General features: G+C 32.9%; 1 long non-coding RNA gene across 2 annotated transcripts in view; it reads left to right on the forward strand.

The window, feature by feature from the left end:
- Positions 1-106: 106 nt before the first annotated feature.
- LOC141564940 (uncharacterized) overlaps positions 107-19,988 on the forward strand; it is a 29,747-nt gene continuing 9,865 nt past the window's right edge. The window contains exons 1-2 of one of the 2 annotated variants that reach the window (XR_012488819.1): positions 107-275; positions 6,255-6,365. This is a non-coding gene — a long non-coding RNA (uncharacterized LOC141564940). Of the gene's footprint in view, positions 276-6,254; positions 6,366-11,948; positions 12,077-19,988 lie in introns of both variants that reach the window. The other variant, XR_012488820.1, reaches the window with a different exon arrangement.

The raw sequence follows: 19,988 nt of genomic DNA on the forward strand, positions 1-19,988 counted from the left end.
TAGATGCAAGAAAGTAGAACCACATTCCAGAGCTAAAGGCAATTTTAATTTTGATGAAGCAACCATTATTAGCTGGAGCAGAATACAGCTCACTGGGCCAGTGGATCTGTCAAAGCTGTGACTGGCTTTGGTCTTAGAAGTACAGTCATGAACTATTGTAGCAGAGTAGTACAAGCCTGTGTCCTCATCATTTATTTCTAAAATTGCAGAGGACTGGTCTTGGGCCTAATTGGACCTTGTTCTCAAGAAGACCTTTTCACTCCCAGCATCAACAGGTATTTTTGGCTCTTATCTTTTATTGCTTACAAGTTTCTTTAACTTCTTGGCTACTATGACATTAGGGATGGCCCAAGACATGAAGATCAAAAAGAACCTCCAGTCAAATCCTAAATGAAATCCTATGGGAGACATCCCAACTTTATGCTATGATCAAAACACAGAACCTGTCTAGGACCCTATCTCCTTGAGAAGGAGGAGCAATTTCATGAGATCTTTTAATTATCATGTAGTCTTAATGATATTGTGGACAGAGCAAGTTAGACTATTAAGAGATAGCCTGTTTAGTGCTTATGTATCAATATCACTTAAGGACTTTTCCATTTGAAATACTGAATTTTACAGTTAGAATGAATCTTAGAGAATGATCCAGTCCAACTTTTTTTTTTCTTCCTCCTGAGGCTGGGGTTAAGTGACTTGCCCAGGGTCACACAGCTAGGAAGTGTTAAGTGTCTGAGACCAGATTTGAACTCAGGTCCTTCTGAATTCAGGGCTAGCTGCCCCAGTCCAACTTTCTAACCCATGCAGGAATCCACTGTAAAGTATCCCTAACTGTTCATTGTCCAACATCCTTTTGAACACTTGTAGTGATTGGATAGCTTAAGGAGTAGAAAGAATACTATTAAATAAACTAGAAGAAAATTCTGGCTTTGATTCTAGTGTGTGATATTGGGTAAGATGTTTAACATTTTTGGGCCTCAGGTTCTTTATCTATAAAATGAGACAATTAGACTAGATAGTCTGTAAGGTCCCTTCTAGTTTTAAATTTCCTCCAGTTTTGGACAGCTCTCCTGAGAAGGTTCTCTAGTACCTCCATACTACTTCCAAGATCAAATGTAAATTTTTGTCTTTAGCATTTTAAGGATCTTTACCACTTGGCTCCAATTACCTTTCTAGTTTTCTTAAACATTCCTCCATGCACTTTACCTTCACAGGTCATACTCCATTTTCTTTTTCTGCCCCTCTGTTGTGACCTTCATATTCCTGAAATATATACCCTTCTCATGTCTGCCTCTAGGAATCTGGGTTCCTTCAAGACAGAGCTCAAGTATAATCTTCATCAAAAGACATGTCCTGGTCCCTGCTGGTATCAGTCCAATCTGTTTTATATGTGATTACATATATACATTTATGTATGTCTATCATCTCCCCACTATCATGAAAATTCATTGAAGGCAAAGACTGTTTAACCTTTGTCTTTAGATCCTTAGAGTTTGGCACATTCTATTATTGATTGCTTGCCTGAATTCTTGACCATCTAGTCAGGAAAATCTGACATCAATCCCACCTCAATGCTGGGTAGTTCATTAAAGCTTTTAGAACACCAGATTCTTTTTTTTTTTTTTTTTTTTTTAAGGATTATTTAGTTTTTAATCAATTTAAAAAATATCTTTATACAATCAATCCTTTACTGAAACTAATTATTTAAAATTAGCATCTTTTCAGATCTTTATTCTTTCTACTTTTCTACATTTCATCATGAGGATTTTATGTTCTATTACCTGATTAATTTTTATGTACAAGCTAAGTACCTCTAAGAAAAAAAAAAGGTATATTTCTTTCTATTCTCATTCAATTGTCTCCAATGATCTGTCATATATAACTTTTGTAATATTTTATTCCTTTCCTTTTTTTTTTTTTATTATGTTGTTAGGTTAAGTTTCCCCATTAGTATAACTTTACTATTTTCTTCTATTACTCATCTACCATCTCCTCTCAGAATTTACATTCTGTACTAATGTGTTTTGTGTCAACATTACTTTATTTTCTATGATACCTTTTGTGAAGATGTATTTTCATTCCCTTTTAAAAATTATATTTTTCTTTTTTTTTCTTTCCTTTTTAAATTTTTATTTATTTTTTATTAATTTTATAATTATAATTTTTTGACAGAACATATGCATGAGTAAATTTTTTACATTATTCCTTGCACTCTCTTCTGTTCCGAATTTTCCCCTCCTTCCCTGCACCCCCTCCCCTAGATGGCAGGCAGTCACATACATGGCAAATATATTATAGTATATCCTAGATAGAAGATATGAAACACCAGATTCTTTAACTGTAAAATTGAGATAACAAGAGTACCCATCTTTCCCCCCCCCCCCTGAGGCTGGGGTTAAGTGACTTGCCCAGGGTCACACAGCTAGGAAGTGTTAAGTGTCTGAGACCAGATTTGAACTCTGGTCCTCCTGAATTCAAGGCTGGTACTCTATCCACTGCACCACCTAGCTGCCCCCAAGAGTACCCATTTTACAGGATTATTAGAAGATCCAAATTAGATCATGTAAGAGAAGATCTTTGCAAACCTTAAAGTCTTATATAAGCATGAATTATTTTTATTGTAATGTCAAACCAAAGTCTACCTTTTTTTTTTTTTTTAAAGTCTATATATTTTAAAAACCTATATAAAAGAGTCTACTCATTGGTCCTACTTTTGCCTACTCCACAGAAATGATCTCTCTTCTGTTTAATAAGATTTCAGTTACTTGAAGATCATTATTCCTTTTAATATTTTCTTTAGGCTAAGCATCCCTGGAACTTTCAAATGTTCTTCACATGACAGGCTCCCAGTTTCTTTACCCTCATTATCCACTTTTGAGGGTGCTGCAGTAGTCAAAGTCCCTCTTAAATTGTGGTGCCTTGAAGAAAGTACTACAAATATAAAATCTAGTTAGTAAAGAGTAAGTAAGCCCATTACCTTCCTTATTCTAGCCATTATAATCCTATGAATGCAATCTAAAGATAGGCAGTTTTGAGGACAGGCTGGTGACGTATATTAAGCTTTATTATTATTGTTGTCATGTTTGACTCTGTGACCCCATTGGAGATTTTCTTGACAAAGTTACTGGAGTGATTTGCCATTTTCTTCTGAATTTAATAAAAAATAATTTGGATAAAGTAAGATGTGTAAAATTTGAATGTGCTTGTGATCCTTTACAAAAAGACCAGTTATGAGAAAATTCTGATCCTTTGTTAGGTAAATTGCTATACTATATCACACGCTGCCCTGCTTGTTTCATGAAGGAAGTAACTTGATCAACATTGCTTAGATTTGTACTTAAAGTAATTTAAAAGAGACACTCCTTGAGAAGGAGGAGCTGCTTTTGAATTCCACCTTGTTATTTACCTTGATCTTGGACAAAACATCCTTGGGTTTCACAGATTGATAATGTTGTTCAGTCATGTCAGTCTTCCTGATCCCATGGACCATTGTGCCAAGTTCCAAATGTAAACTATTATTACTGGGCAATTGTTATTAGTTGTTCTGGATCAGGAGGACTCAGGCTGGTCAGGTATTTCAGGTTAAGGAATAAATAAGAAATTTGTACGCCATCTAACATTTGGCAAAAGGAGGCCTGGCAAGGATGTTCAGCAAGGATACAGTATGGATTCACTTAGGTACAGCAACCCTGTCTCTATAATGACAAGTACACTCCAGTCAGAATTGTGTCATGCCTAAGGAGTTGCCAACTTTACACTGAGCAGCAACCTGTATTTATTGTTTAACCCTTAGTTCCCTGGCCCAATTAAGTCTCAAGGATAGTTTTATTACTTTTTAGCTAAAAATTAGCCCAGCCCATATGGCAGGGATTTTAGTAGATGCTGCTTCTCCAAGAGTAATACTGAAAGAATGTTCAGAGTATGAGAACTAGCATATGAAAGCTCTTAGATCAAAATATGTCAAAAATTTAATGTTCCAAAGCTAAAGATGTCAAGTCCAAGTGGTAGGAAGGTAACAGGCTCTAAGCTATGGATAAATTGGCAAAAGTATCTATGAAATGTAAAATACTTTCAAAATTATTACTGTGCTAATTTATTAAAATATGGCAAGTCATTACTGTGCCATTTGCTCAACCAAGGAAAATAATCTTCATCAGCCTGGGAAGTAAAAATAAATAATAATGTTAAATAATTCAGAAAATAATAATAATAATAAATGTAAATGATGAGATAATAATAATAATAATAACAAATAGCTAGCATTTATATAGTACTTTAAATTTAATAAAACATTTTATAAATATCAATTTTAAATTCATGAAAATCCCGGGGGGTAGGCTTTATTATTCCTATTTTATGAATGGAGAAACCGAGGCAAAAATTGAGTTATAGGGCAGCTAGAGGGCGGAGTGGATAGAGCACTAGCCCTGAAGTCAGGAGGACCGGAGTTCAAATCTGGCCTCAGACATTTAACACTTCTTAGCTGTGACCTTGGACTAGTCACTTAACCCCAATTACCTCAGCCAAAAAAAAATTTGAGTCACTTGTTCAGGGTTATACAGATAGTAAATATCTGAGGCTGGTTTTGGACTCAAAGTTTCCACATCCCAAGTCCTCTGATTCCAAGTCCAATAGTTGGACTACCTAGATATTCCATAGAACAAAACTCCTTAGGGTAGAAAACTTTCGTTCTTGTCTTTATATTAGCAATGTCTGGCTCATAGCAGGTGCTTAATAAATGCTTGTATCTCCAACTCGATTGAATTGCTATCAGATTCGGACATAAAGTCTGAATTAAAGAACTTATTAGATTATTAGATATCATCTAATTAATATTAATTATTAGCTAATAATTATTAATTGATAGAGATTAATATCTCTATATTAGAGAACTTGAGAACTTATAGAGAGAAGATGATATTATTAGCATTGGATTCCCTCAGATTTAAGAATAAATAATTGAATCCTCCATAAATGTCAGAATATTAGTTAGTATAGAGATGTTCTTATGCTTACCTCAGAATTCTAGGGACTCTGGAATTAGCTTTTCCTTTTACTCAAAGTTCTAAATCATTAGTCTTTAAGGTGTGGCATTGCAAGTGCAAACTTATGTTCCTTTGGCAAAGGAGACCTAGCAATTTAATCATTCTGCTTCTTGTCATTTTAATGGCAAGATTGAGAAGGTTTTCCACATGCTTGCTTCATTCAAGTAGAACTATTATTGTGTTTGTTTAGCTTTGAAGCACTAGAAGGATTGAAAAACTATGCAGAAACAATTGATAATGACTTCTAAAATTTATAAAGCATTGCAGGTAAACAAATTCATTTGGGCTTTGGATTCCTTATATCCTCACAGAAACAAATGGAACATTCAAGATAAGCTTAATTATTTTGCATTGTAGCATGACGTATGCGAAACAAAAAATAAAGTACATTTCAAATATGAAAGTTGTAAGGCTCATGTATATTCTGGGGGAAAAAACATTAACAAGAAAATACCCATCATTGGAAATTATAGTTAAAGATTTTGCAGGCTTAAGAATTTATAACATGAGAATCTTTTGTTATTTGTAAAATTAGCCAAAAAACAATAAATCAGACAAAAGTCCAATACAAAACTATATGTTCCCTACTACAATTCATTTCAGTATTAAATTCAGTAAATACCAAAAAAAAAAAAAGAATAAAAACTACTTTCCTTAAGGTGCTCATAGTGTAGAAGAGAAAATGGACATTTATGAAATATTTTAGGAGTCATTCTAAAGACATTTTGTGAGTAGTTGTGAGATATATCGTAGAGACTGTTGGTTGTTGTCCTTTGTGTTTGGAGAGGATCAGAATAACATCACTACAGTGGAGACAGTAGAAAATCAATATAAGATAAAGAGGGCATAGAAGAGATTGGTAATATAAATTAATCTGGAAAGATATATTGGAACTAGTTTGTGAAGGGCTTTATATGCGAGAAGAATTTATACTTGATTCTAGAGTCTTAATTGGTTCAAGGAAATTAAAATTTATTGAAAAGGAAAAGAATATGATCAAACCTATGCTTTGGAAATATTTGTCAGTTCTCTGAAGACTCAATTAAGAGGCTATTATAATTTAACATATATTGGTCAACCTGCCATCAGGGGGAAGGGGTGGGGGGAAAGAGGGGAAAAGTTGGAACAAAAGATTTGCAATTGTCAATGCTGAAAAATTACCCATGCATATATCTTGTAAATAAAAAAGCTATAATAATTTTTTTTTTAAAGAGGCTATTATAATAGTCCAAGAGATTGGTGATGGAAGCCTCATTGAGGTTGTGGCTGTGTGAACTAATAGATGGAAACAGACAGGACTTGACAACAGATTGGATAAAGAAGGTAAGTGAGAATGAAAAATTAAAGGAGACTGATGTTATAGACTGGAAAGTATGGCAGTGAACTTGACAAAAATAAGAAAACTCGGAAGAGGGGTGGGTTTTCAGGGAAAAATAATAAGGTAAAAAAAATGGCAGTAAAAATTTGTGATAGTTTTTTAAAGGATAGGGGAAAAGAAAGATGAATAGAACCCTTTGATCTAGAGATCCTACTTCTAGGCATTTTTTTTTTCAAGTCATAAATAGACCAAAAATTCCATATATGCAAGGGTGTGACAGAGTTATATTTTGGAAGTTCCAAGAGCTAGCTGTTAAATTTTCAGCATAAGCATTTACACCTTAAAAATTGGCCAAGGTAATAAATCAAAGATTGGTTTAATATTTTTTGATCGTAAACTTTGAAAAAAATGAGGAAGAAAATATTAATAAGGTTTCTTTTAATGTTTCTGTTTGTATATATGAAAGTCTAAATAATGGGCCCTGAATTGATCAATATCACTGATAATTACTGATTTTACCTTAATTTATTAGATTTATTTTTGAAGTATAAATAATATACTGGATGATAAAAATTATATGTTTCTGAAATTCTATCTATGTATCCGAGTAGAGAGAACCAGGAAGATAATGCTAACATTCCAATATTAAAAGGGAAAGCAATATAAGAACTATATAGGCTAGTAATATAAAAAATAATTTTCTTATATATGCAAGTTCTATTATTAAATAAAAATATATAGCACTGACATTATTAACTGTAATCCAATATACTCCATCAGAAGGGACTGAATCTGAGAAATTGCATGAGAATATGACTGAAAGCTCAAATGGTATACCTGTATATTCATGAATCTGTGGAAAGTTAGTTGAAAAAGTTATGCTGGAAAAACAACTGACATATAATGTGAAAATCATTTAATATAGGTTAAACATATAAATATAACTTGTCAAACACATTGATACATATGTCTGGAATCTTGTCTGACCTTCTCCAAGGGAGACTAAAATTCCTGCCATCAGAAAAGCACAAGAAAGAGCCTAGTCATTGTTCTTCAGTCTCTGAGGGCTGTTGGATTAGAATGATACCTCTCTGCTCCCTAAACTTTATCAGTCTAGTGTTAGAACCATAGTTTCAAACAAAAATGTTACTTGTCCATAATCACTCTTTTCCCTTTAAATCCACACTTGTTTTAATTTGGACATTTGAGTATTTTTAAAAAATTAAATGTTATTTAAAAAATGTAATGAAAATCTGCTTTCTTTCTCTTCCTTCTGCCCCTACCCTTTGAAAAAGAAAGAAAAACAAAGAATTTATAATAAATATGTATAGTCAAATAAAATTCTTTAGAATCACCTTTAAGAGGCAGAAGGGTGCCCCAAGCTTATCCTTATTGGCTTGCTCTTTTCCCATAATTCCAGTAGCACAAAAGACTACACAAATAGGAATTAGTATGCAAGCAAATAACAAACAGAAATTTGAGAAGTTATACAGACTAGAATAGAATAAAAAATACATAAGAATAAATGAGATTTGTAAATGGGGTAAGATGGGGTTTTAATTCATCTTAAAAAGAAACCTTGAACTCACTCAAGGGGAATTTCTCTGAAATCTCTAAGAACAAAAACTTGATTATCAGGAATATATTGAAGAGTCAGTTTCTTCTCTATTCCCCATCTTCCAAAGTATGCCTTATGATCTGCCTCTCCCCACATGTCTAGAGTCAATCTCAAAGAGAATCTGGAGTCATATGTGTTTCTCTCCTACCTTCTCTTACATGTCCCACTGAATTCAGCATTCTCTCCACTAATCAGAGAAGGTAAAACACATAAGGTTTGGCTTAAAACCCAAGTTACATGTACTTTAAATCACTTGAGCCTCCCAGTGACCACCCTATATGTTCCCAGGGTATGTGCCCTAAAGTAATTCAAAGGTTCTGAGTTTAAATTTTGTTTACCTGGAGATTGTGGATTCAAACCATTTCTTCTTGTAAAGTGTTTATCGATTGAAGAATGGCTAGACAAATTGTGGTGTATAATGTAATCGAATATTATTGGGCCATAAGAAGTAAAGACTATGAAGATTCAGAGAAACATAAGAATGCTTTTGTAACATGAAGAAAATAGAATCAGGAAAATAATATACAAATTATTAACAATATAATGAACAATAAAGTGAAGCCAATTTCTTAATTATAATGAGCAAACTAGGATATGAAGAGAAGAAGAAATGCATTGTCTTCCTCTCACTGGGGGATGGTGAGTGTGGAATGTACCATAAAACAAGATTAACTGTACTCATTTGAATCTGCTTACTTTACAAAAAGCTTCAATAAAATAAATCCTATTAAGATTTCAGATTAATAATTAGTCTTTTATTTCAGCTTATAGAAATCCTTTCAAATTTCTATTCTGTTACTGACATATTCTCTATCCCTCTTAGATTCATGACATACATAAATTTACTAAGTATGCCAGCTATGGTTCACTTAATTCAGTGTAATTCAACAATTATTCATTAAATAGTATTATATTCTGGGATAGGTGCCGTCCATATAAAGAGCAGGGGACTCTGGAAACATTCACACAGATAAGTTAATACAAGATAATTTCAGGAGGGAAAAGAGCATTAACATCTAAAGAAATCTGGAATGGTGTCTCATTTGGGAATGACTCCAGAGAGTGAATAAAAGGTGGAGGTATGAGAGAAGTGAATTTCAGGTCATTGATTAAAATATTAAAAAGGATATGCCCAAAGAAAAAAAGTTTATTGAAATTTTATTAATGTCTTCCCATCAAACAAAATGATCCATTAATCACTGCTCTTTAGGATTGAGAAGGGCAAGTAGACAATGGAGTAAATAAAGTGCTGGACCCTCAGTCAGAAAGATCTTAGTTTAACTCTTAATTCAGACATTCACTACTTGTGTGATTCTGGTCAAGTCACTTAATCCCATTTACCTCAATTTCCTCATCTGTAAAATGAGCTAAAAAAGAAAATGGAAAAAAAAAAAAAAAAAAAAAAAAAAAAAAAGAAATTCCAGTATGTTCGTCAAGAAAACCTTAAATGGAGTCACAAAAAGTTGGAGATGCTTTGAAATAACTGAACAACAGCAACTTCAGGACTGACTCAACTTGTAATGATTCAACTAGTAATCAATCCACCCAACAGCATTATTACCTTGTGTGCAAGTCTCTATATTATCCACAAAGCTATCATGATAGAAACTTGTTCTGCCCTCTCCCCCAAATAGATATACCATGTCATCTGTTTGATGTAAAGTCTATTGATTCTGTTAAGAAAGGAAATAAAGTTAGTGTGGCATAATTTATTCTTTTTGTTGTTTTTCCAAACTAAGATTTTTTTTTCCATTTATCAAGCATTGTTTCTTCCTCCCATCTCTCCCCTACAAAAATTTAAAACACTTGTAATACATAAGTGCAATCAAGAAAAACAAATTTCCACATAGGGCACATTCATTAGTGCATCACCTCTTGTATGATTTGTTTTTAATGAACTCATTGATTTGTAAGAGCTTAGAGATTATGCAATAACTTATTCTAATATTTTTCCAGAAGTCAAGCTTAATAATGTATAATTTGAAGAATCTTCATTCTTCAGGAAAATATGTGCTAATCTTTGTTCCTTTGTTACTTCTCTCATTCTTTATAATTCTCCCAAGAGCTTTCATAACAGCTCAATAATCATGTTTAAAGTTCTTTCATGCATTATTCTTTTCAATTCCTGGGAAACCCTTTTTGGTTCTGTCCTTCCCAGTTCTTAGAAGTGAAAGAGGAGCTGCTCAAATCTATTTTTTTATCATTTGTTAGTATTTTCCTATGCACTTCAGGCAGACATCTTGCTCTTTTTTTGAATTTCCTTCTGCCTTCAACATTGCTAAAAGAGCCCTTCCATGAAATGTCAAAAGGACTAAAGGAAACACTGTAGTATTTTGGATAGATCTTTTGTGGTAAACTTACAAGAAGACACAAACAAGAGTTTCATAGGATGGGAAAATATGGTTGAGTTCTGATCTTTATAATTAGAGGGAGTATATGCATTAATGAGAAATCATTTCTATTAAGTTTCAAAGTAGAACTCTGGCTTCAGATGGCTATATCCCAATGTGAAAGTATCAGTAATGATACTTGTGTGTAAAGTGATTTTAAGTCAGAAAAATCAATGTTTCCCTGAGATTTAGTGTGATGGAAAGGAATGGAGATCCAGCTTAAATGGAGGTTGTAGAAAGAACCAGACAATTAGGAGGAGAATCTGGAGGATAGAGAGAGTAGGGTACTTTCAATGTAAGAAGCAGACCGGATTAAAAGATGGAATCATACCTTATAGCACTAATATATACTCCAATGGGAAATCTATAACCTTGGTAAGGGTCAGCTAAGCACAGTGGAGAGGTGTGGAACCAAGAAAGGATAAATATATGCTAGAGTGGTGGAAATAAACTAAAGATCAAATGGTCAAAAGGAGGAAAAAGAGCATGAGTTCTGCTGTAGAGGAAAATGTTAAATTGTGATAGGCAACTACAATAGTTGGGGCTTATTCTCTACTAAAAGAAGAACATTTGGTAAATTCCTATCTTGACACCCTAAACATTTCATCTTTCAGAAGAAGAAGCAACAAGAAAAAAAAAATAGAACTGATTCCAAAAAAAAAAAAAAAGAAAAAAAAAGAATTAATTCTATCCAAAAAGGAAGACTAGATTGAGTAATTGGATATTTTGAGGAAAATGGAAGAAAGACCTTAACTTAGAATTAATTTAATATAGGGAACATAATGCTAGTCATAGTTTAATATTTTTTTCTTCTTCCATGTAATAATTTTAAACATTTAAAAATTTTTTGACTTCTAAATTCTCTCCCTTTTCACCTTTCTCCTTGAGAAGGTGAGTAATATGATATAGATTATACTTGCATAGTCATGCAAAACTTATTTCCATGTTAGTCATAGTATCCCATTTTTTCCATATCCATTTCAACACTTGTCATTTTTTCATTTGTGTCAAAATCATTTTGATAGAGGTGAGATTATACAACGGAGCTGTTTTAATTTGCATCTCTCTAATTAAAAGTGATTTAGAGGGGCAGCTAGGTGGCTCAATGGATAGAGCACCAGCCTTGAATTCAGTAGGACCAGAGTTCAAATCTGATCTCAGACACTTAACACTTCCTAGCTGTGTGACCCTGGGCAAGTCACTTAACCCCAGCCTCAGAGGGGGGGAGTGATTTAGAGCATTTTTCATATGACTAGTTTGTTATAGAAACTTGATATAAATATTTCCTCCCAATTTTCTGCTTCTCTTCTAATATTAGCTGCATTGGTTTTATTTGTGCAAATCTTTTTAATTTAATGTAATCAAAATTATCCATTTTATCTTCCATGAACCTCTCTATCTAATCATAAATTTTTGCCTTATCCATAGCTTTTACAGGCAAAATATTTCATGAGCTTTTAATTTGCTTATATCTCTCTTTATGTTTAAATCATATTCCCATTTTGATCTTATCTTAATATATAGTATGAGCTGCTGGTTAATATGTTGTTGGTCATAGTTTGACATTTATCATTTCACAGAAAACTGCTCGAGCTCTCCCAGTTTCCCTAAAAAAAAAAAATCACATGAAACCAAACTTCTGAACTAAAGGTATGACAGAATGAAACCATTCTCTAGCTCAAGATAGACTAGAAAAACTTCAAGAAAGGTAAGTCTCACTGGGGAGAAAAGGGATGTTCAGTCCAGCTCAGACACACTCTGAAAAAGCTGGTGAGAGGTTCTTAATCACAGCAAATCAGCAACTGAGACTCTCAGTCCTGTCTCAGTAGAGGAACAAATGAGTGGGGCAGCTTCCAGTCCCAGCTGAGAAGGCTAACATTGATAAAGCATGCTCTTTCCTAAAGAAAGAGAGCAAGCAAAATGACACCCTACAAACAGAAGGGAACCCTATGGTCAAAGTCAAGGCCCAGAGCTGCACAGAAATCTTGGAATAGTGCCCCCTTACCTCCTTAAAAAAGAGGAAATAAAAAAGAAAGAAAGAAAGAAAGAAAGAAAATGAGCAAGAAAGGAAAAAGAACTTTGACCATAGAAAGTTACTATGGTGACAGGGAAAGCCAAAACACCAACTCAGATGAGACAACTTGTCCATAGAGGAAATTTGAAAAAGTGATACGAATTGGTCTCAAGTCCAAAGATGCTGCTTGGAAGTGCTGATAAAAGACTTTAAAAGGCAAATAACAAAGGTAGAAGAAAAAAATGAGAAAAGAAATGAAAGTTATATAAGAGAGAGTCAACAGTTTAGAAAAAGAAGGAAAAAAGTTGAAGAAAACAACTCCTTAAAAAATACAATTGGCCAAATGTGAAAAATCCACTGAAGAAAATATTCTCAAAAAGTAAAATTAACCAAATGGAAAAAGAGATACAAAAACTAACTGAATAATCCCATATTAAAAACTAGAATGGAACAAATGGAAGCTAATGACTCTGTGAGACAGCACAAATCAGTTAAACAAATTAAAATGAATGAAAAAAGAGAAGAAAATGTGAAATACCTCATTGGAAAAACTGTTAACCTGGAAAATGAAACCAGAAGAGACAATTTAAAAATTCTTGGCCTACCTGAAGGTCATAAACAAAAAAAGAGCCTGGATAGCATTCTTTAAGAGATCATTAAGGAAAATTGCTATGGCAATCTAGAAACTGAGGGGGAAATACTCATTGAAAGAATCTTTTGGAAAGCAATCCTATAAGGAAAACCCCAAGGAAAATTGTTGTGAAACTCCAGAACTACATTCTCAAAGAAAAAATATTGCAAGCTGCCAGAGAAAAACCTTTCAAATATCAAGGAGAAACAGTCAGGTTTACCTAGGATCTGGCAGCTCCAATAATAAAGTATTAGAGGGCCTGGAATATCATATTCTGGAAGGCAATGGACCTGAGGTTATCACTAAAAATTAACAATTCAGCAAGAGTCAGCATCCTCTTTCAGGGGAGGCAATGAATCTCCAATGAAGTAAGAGACTTTCAATCATTTCTATTGGGAAAAAAAAAAAAAGAATTAAACAAAAAATTTAATCTACAAACACAAGACTCAAGAGAAGCATAGAAAGGTAAACAGGGGAAAATATATTATTTACAGGCTAAACTGTCTACATCACTAAATGGGAACACAATATCTGTAATTCTTAAGAACTGTATCTGTCCTTGGGGCAGATAGAAAGGGACATCACATGGACTGAGGGTGTGGCTTTGATGTGATGATATTAAAGAAAAAGACATTAAGAGATGGAAAAAGATCTATATTGTAAAAAGAGATAAGGGAAGTGTTATGAGAAAATTGCATCATAATACAGGGAAAGAAGAGAGAGGGGTGAGCATTGTCTGAAGCTTGATCTCATCAATTTTGGCTCTAAGAGGGAATAACATAATCATTCAGTTGGGCATAGAAATCTATCTAATCCTATATGATCAGTCAAATTCCTAGAGAAGATTTTAAGCCGATTACAGGAAGAAATAGACAGTAAAATTATACTAGTAAAGGATTTCAACCTTCCCCTCTCAATATCAACAAATCTAACCACAAAATTAGGGAGGTTAATAGAATCCTAGAAAACTAGGTATCATAGACCAATGGAAATTGAATAGGGACAGAAAGGAATACATCTTTTTCTAGGCAGTAGCACTTACACAAAATTTGATCATATTTTAGGGCATAAAAACCTCACAATCAAATGCAAAAAAAGAAGAAATAGTAAATACTTTCTTTTCAGACCACAATAAAATAAAAATTATATTCAAAAAAGGGACAGGGAAAGATAGACTAAAATCAATTGAAATTAAATAATCAAATTCTAAAAAATGAGTGGGTCAAATAAAAAAAATCATAGAAACAATCCATTATTTCATCCAAGAAAATGACAATAATGAGACAACATACCAAATCCTATGGGATGCAGCCAAAGCAGTTTTTAGGGAAAATATTATATCTCTAAATGGCTATATGAATAAAATAGAAAAGGAAGAGATCAATGAATTGGGCATGCAACTAAAAAAATTTAGGAAAAAAAACAAATTAAAAATCCCCAATTAAATACTAAATTAGAAATTCTGAAATTCAAAGGAGAAGTTAATAAAATTGAAACTAAGAAAACTATTGAATTAATAAAACAGCTTTTTTTTATGAAAAAACTAACAAGATAGATAAATCTTTAGTTACTTTGATTAGAAAAAGGAAAGAAAAATCATCACCATAAAAAATAAATGGGTGAACTTGCCACTGAACAAAATTTGAATTAGAAATTAAATGAAAAAGAAATTAAAGCAGTAATTTAATTAGGAACTATTTTACCCAACTGTATGGCAGCAAGTCTGATAATCTAACAGAAATGGATGAATATTTACAAAAATATAAATTGCTCAGATTAATAAAAGAGGAAATAAATTACTTAAATAATCCCATTTTAGAAAAAGAAATTGAACAAGCCATTAATGAACTCCCTAAGAACAAATTCCCAGGGGCAGCTAGGTGGTGCAGTGGATAGAGTACCAGCCTTGAATTCAGGAGGACCTGAGTTCAAATCTGGTCTCAGACACTAACACTTCCTAGCTGTGTGACCCTGGGCAAGTCATTTAACCCCAGCCTCAGGGAAAAAAAAAAAATTCCCAGGGCCAGATGGATTCACAAATGAATTCTACCAAATATTTAAAGAGCAACTAATTACAATGCTGTAAACTTTTTGGAAAAATAGATAAATGAGTCTTGCCAAATTCCTTCTATGACACAAATATGGTACTGATCCCTAAACCAGGAAGAGTCAAAACAAAGAAAGAAAATTATAGACCAATCTCCCTAATGAATATTGATGTAAAAATTTTAAATAACATATTAGCAAAGAAATAATAGCAACTTATCAGCAAGAGAGTAGCCTATGACCAAGTGGGATTTATAATAGGAATGCAGGGCTGGTTCAATATCAAGAAAATTATTACCATAATCAACCATATCAATAACAAAACCAACAGAAATCATGATAATCTCAATAGATGCAGAAAAAGCTTTTAACAAAATAGAGTCCCCATTCCTATTAAAAACACTAGAGAGCATAAGGATAAAGAGAGGTTTCCTTAAAATAATCAGAACCATCTATCTAAAACCAACAGCAAGCATTATTTGTAATGGAGAGAAGCTGGACACTTTTCCAGTAAGATCAGAGGTAAAACAAGGATTTCCATTATCATCACTATTATTCAACATTGTACTAGAAATTTTGGCTTTAACAATAAGAAAAAAATAAATTAAAGGAATTAGAATAGGCAGTGAGGTAACAAAAATATCACTCTGCTGATACAATGATATACTTAGAGAATTCTAGAAAATCATCCAAAAACCTATTCAAAATAATTCAAAGCATTAGCAAAGTTGCAGGATATAAAATAAACTCACACAAATCATCAGCATTTCTTTATATTACTGACAAAACTCATAAGCAAGAGATAAAAAGAGAAATTTCATTTAAAATATCTGTAAACAACATAAAATACTTGGGGGAGGGGAAGTCTACCTGCCAAGACAAACTCAAGAACTATATGAACACCAATTACTAAGCATTTCTCCCAAAAAGTCATCTTTAAACAATTGGAAAAATAACAATTGCTCATGAGTAGGTGGAGCTAATATAATAAAAATGACAATTCTGCCTAAATTGTTTAGTGCCATGCCAATCAAACTGCCAAAAATTATTTTATAGAACTAAAAAAGTAATGAAAAAATTCAAATGGAAAAACAAAAGATCAAGAATATCAAGGGAACTAATGAAAAAAAAATACAAAGGATGGTGGCTTAGCAGTACAAAGCTAAGAAATAGAGTGGAATAGATTAGATACTCATGATACAATAATCAAAGTATGCAATAATCAAGTATTTGATAAACTCTCAAACTCCAACTTCTGGAATAAAAACTCACTATTTAATAAAAATTGCTCGGAAAAGTGGAAAATAATATATTAGCAATTCAGCATAGACTTCCATCTCATAGACTGTACCAAAATAAGGTCATGGGTACATGATTTGGGTATAAAGGATGATACCATAAACAAATTAGGAAAGCAAGGGATAATTTACCTATCAGATCTTCGGAGAAGGGAAGAATTTATGACTAAAGAAAAATGAGAGAATATCATGAAAGACAAAATGGACAATTTTGATTACATTAATTTAAAAGGTTTTTGCACAAACAAAACCAACAGAAACAAAACAAAACAAAAAAGGAAATATAAAGCTGGGAAAAAAATCTTCACAGCCAGTGTTTCTGATACAGGCCTCATTTCTAAAATATATAAAGAATTGTGTCTAATTTATAAGAATACAAGTCATTCCCCAATTGATAAATGATCCAAGGATATGAACAGACAATTTTCAGATGAAGAAATTAAAGCCATTTATAGTCTATATGAAAAAATGCTCTAAATCACTCTTGATTAGAGAAATGCAAGATGACAGGAAAAGATAATGATAAATCTTGGAGGGGATGTGGGAAAACTGGTTGGTGGAGTTGTGAAATGATCTAACCATTCTGGAGAGCAATCTAGAACTATGTCCAAAGGTCTACAAAACTGTGCAAACCCTTTGACCCAGCAGTGTCTATACTAGATCTATATCCCAAGGAAATCATAAAAAAGGGAAAAGGAATCACATGTTCAAAAATGTATGTAGCAGCTCTTTTTGTGGTCACAAAGAACTGGAAAATAAGTAGATGTCATCAGTTGGAGAATGATTAAATAAGTTGTGGTATTTGAAGATAATGGAATATTATTGTACTATAAAAAATGATGATCAAGTTGATTTTGGAAAGACCTGGAAAAATTTACATGAACTGATCTGAGTGAAACAAACAGAACCAAGAATATATTGTACACAATAACAGCAAGAATGTGTGATGATCAACTATGAAAGACTTAGTTCTTCTCAGTGGTTCAGTGATCCAAAGCAACCCCCATAGACTTTGGACAGAATCCAAAAAAAGAACTGTGGAGATTGAATGTAAATCAACCCATACTATGTTCAATTCTTTTTTCTGTTTTTTTTTTCCTCTCCCATATTTTTTTTTAATTTTTGTTCTGATTTTTCTCTTCCAACATGATTCACAAACCAATGTGTATTAAAAATACATACATCAAAATAAATTTTTAAAAAATCACTTTGGTAGCTGTTAGTTTCAGTGTGAGCTTCTTGAGGGCAGGAACTGTTCCTTTTTTTTTTTTTTTCCTTGTATCTCCAGTATTTAGCATAGTACCTAGAACATAAATGATGCTTAAAAATATTTGTTGTCTAGTTAAAAAAAAAGAATAATAATGAGATTCTGAGAATGTGAACACAAATTATTACAACCAGTTAACTAAAATGGAATTAGTCTGGGTGGTCTAAAGAGAGTAGTATAGATGCATAGGAAGTTTATTGACCAACTTTTTAGAAGCTTTTTTAGAAGTTTCAGAAGGTAACTGAAGAAAAATACAAAAGGTACAATAAGTTAAATGTCAGAAAAATTAAAGTTGAGATTGAATAGCTCTCTAGGTCAGTGGTGCAGTTCCCACATCAGGTATTGTGAAAAATCACACAAATTGGACATGGTCATACAGGTATAGCAGTAGTGGTGCTTGTGGGAAGGAATTAATAACAAGGGACCTCAGAATAGCATCACAGGACTAAATGAGGGTAAAATGTGAGCTTCTTATCCTTAGGGCACATCCTGTGGAAAAACCTGGAAGCCCTGTGTGGGTTATAGGTCTGGGTTTCTTTAACAGTATTGGAAAACAAGGTTTTAGAGGTAAGCTGGAGTCAAACAATGAAGTAAGATTTATAGGTTACCAAAAGGTTGATTATATAATACATAAGAACATCCTTTATAATTGGAATATAAAATAAGTTCAAAGACATAGTTTCCTTAGAAATATTTTTTACTATTAGTGATAAGATTTTCAACATGATTTCATCCTGTGGAATTGGGCTATGATTTAAAATAAACAGCTGATTTCCCAACAATACAATACAATAACAAGTACAAGGGAGTAAGTGTATTCAGATGGAATTAAATTACCAAATGCTTGCTGTTGCTTCTTAATCAGTTCATCTGTGGGTAAATTTGATGTTTTTATTTCTGTTCTTTACTGCTACTTTGTTCTCTAATCTTCCATTAGAATATTAGACTAAGATTTCCCATTTTTACTCCTTTTCCCCAACTTTGTAGTTAAGCTTTATGGGATTTAATAAACAAGGTTCAATTCTATAAACTTTTACCCAATCTAATAAATATAACTTTCTCTATCTCCAAAATATTTTCATCTGAATAAGATTGTAGATGTTGGGTTTATTTCTTTCTTCCTTAGCTTTGCTAGAGTTCTGGAAGTGGAAAATGTCCTCTGGGTTTATGTCCAGTTTAAAGGAAGAAATCATTTTTCTGATACTGGAGATTTCAAAACTGCATGGAAACATTGTGGTCTAAAGTGAGTAGTAGAGATACACAGGAAGCTTATTGTCCAACTTAGAGTTTTAGAAGTAAAGTTTTAGTAAAGTAACTGAAGAAAAATACTAAAGGTACAATAAGTTAAATATCAGAAAAATTAAAATTGAGATTGAATAGCTCTCTAGGTCAGTGGTGCTCATGTACAAGCTAGTTTCACCACTGAGAGATCTTTTTACATATTTGACATAAAAAACAAAACAAAACAAAACAAAACAAAAAACTGAATGAACTCAACTACCTCAATTCTTGCCTCAATGTATTTATGAAATCAGAAAAGCCTAAGATGACATTTGGGCTGGGCCTTAAGGGATAAGTAGCCTCTCAAAAGGTAGAAATAGGCAATATGGTCTTCTTGGAAAGAGAACAGGAAGGAAAATATATAGACTAAGAATGAGAATTGAGGAAGAGCAAGGAGAGATGGACAATGTCATTCGGTATTTATAAATGTATTTACAAAGGTGTCAGTTGATAGATATTGAATGAATTCACGTTTTACTATGCCAGTACAGTCACTCTCTAACCAGGCAATCCATTTCATGAAGTAATAAGGCTTGCATCATTTCTTTGCTGTTCAGTGGGTTAATAAGGCTGGCAAATCCACTATCCAGGAAAACATCAGAGGTGCCAGCCCTATAAAATGCTTAATGAAACTTCCAAGGTTTGCCAAGGGGCAATTAGGTGGAGCAATAGATTGAGCTCAGCAGGGAATAAGTGAGACTTGAGTGTGACCCTGGGCAAGTCACTTAGCCATGTTTGCCTCAGTTTCTTCATCTGTAAAATGAGCTGGAAAATGAAATAGCAAACTACTCTTTGCCAAGAAAATTAACTAAAATGTTAGCTTTAATTGTTTATATGCACATATCATTCCCTCTTACAGAAGGGACAGTGCTCTATTTTTCTTTTCTTTTTTTGCCAAAGCAAGAAGTAAATGCCTTAGAATTGTTTGTTGTTGAATTGTTTTAATCATGTCCAACTCTTTGTGACCCCATCTTGGATTTTATTTATTTGTTTTTTTGGCAGGCAATTGGGGTTAAGTGACTTGCCCAGAATCACACATCTAGGAAGTATTAAATATCTGAGGCCAGATTTGAACTGATTTCA

This window comes from Sminthopsis crassicaudata, chromosome 3, assembly GCF_048593235.1.
Source record: "Sminthopsis crassicaudata isolate SCR6 chromosome 3, ASM4859323v1, whole genome shotgun sequence".
NCBI lineage: Eukaryota > Metazoa > Chordata > Mammalia > Dasyuromorphia > Dasyuridae > Sminthopsis > Sminthopsis crassicaudata.